Raw genomic sequence first — 274 nt, forward strand, 5'->3', positions numbered from 1 at the left:
TCTTTCTTTAAATACATTCAGTTATAGTTTAAATTTTCTTAGTGATAAAAATCTACCTCAGCTTATGCTTAAAACTATGGGGAGCCCTTTTACATTATAAGGTTACAATTAGGCCTAACAACTTAACCCAAACTTAAATTTAATTGCTATTTATTTTTAAATAGATGACCAACACTCAACTTAAAAAAAATAATAATAATAAATTAAAAAAATACAAATAAAAATTGTATGCAAACATGTAAATTGCACATAATGCAGTTTTTAAATTAACTTA

At 23.0% G+C, this 274-nt stretch overlaps 1 protein-coding gene across 1 annotated transcript in view; it reads right to left on the reverse strand.

The window, feature by feature from the left end:
• The window catches only part of LOC107667681 (transmembrane protein 231), a 7,551-nt gene that overhangs the window by 4,929 nt on the left and 2,348 nt on the right, over positions 1–274 (reverse strand). The gene's annotated exons all lie outside the window — the stretch shown is intronic.

This window comes from Sinocyclocheilus anshuiensis, unplaced genomic scaffold (genome assembly GCF_001515605.1).
Source record: "Sinocyclocheilus anshuiensis isolate Anshui unplaced genomic scaffold, SAMN03320099.WGS_v1.1 scaffold1827, whole genome shotgun sequence".
NCBI lineage: Eukaryota > Metazoa > Chordata > Actinopteri > Cypriniformes > Cyprinidae > Sinocyclocheilus > Sinocyclocheilus anshuiensis.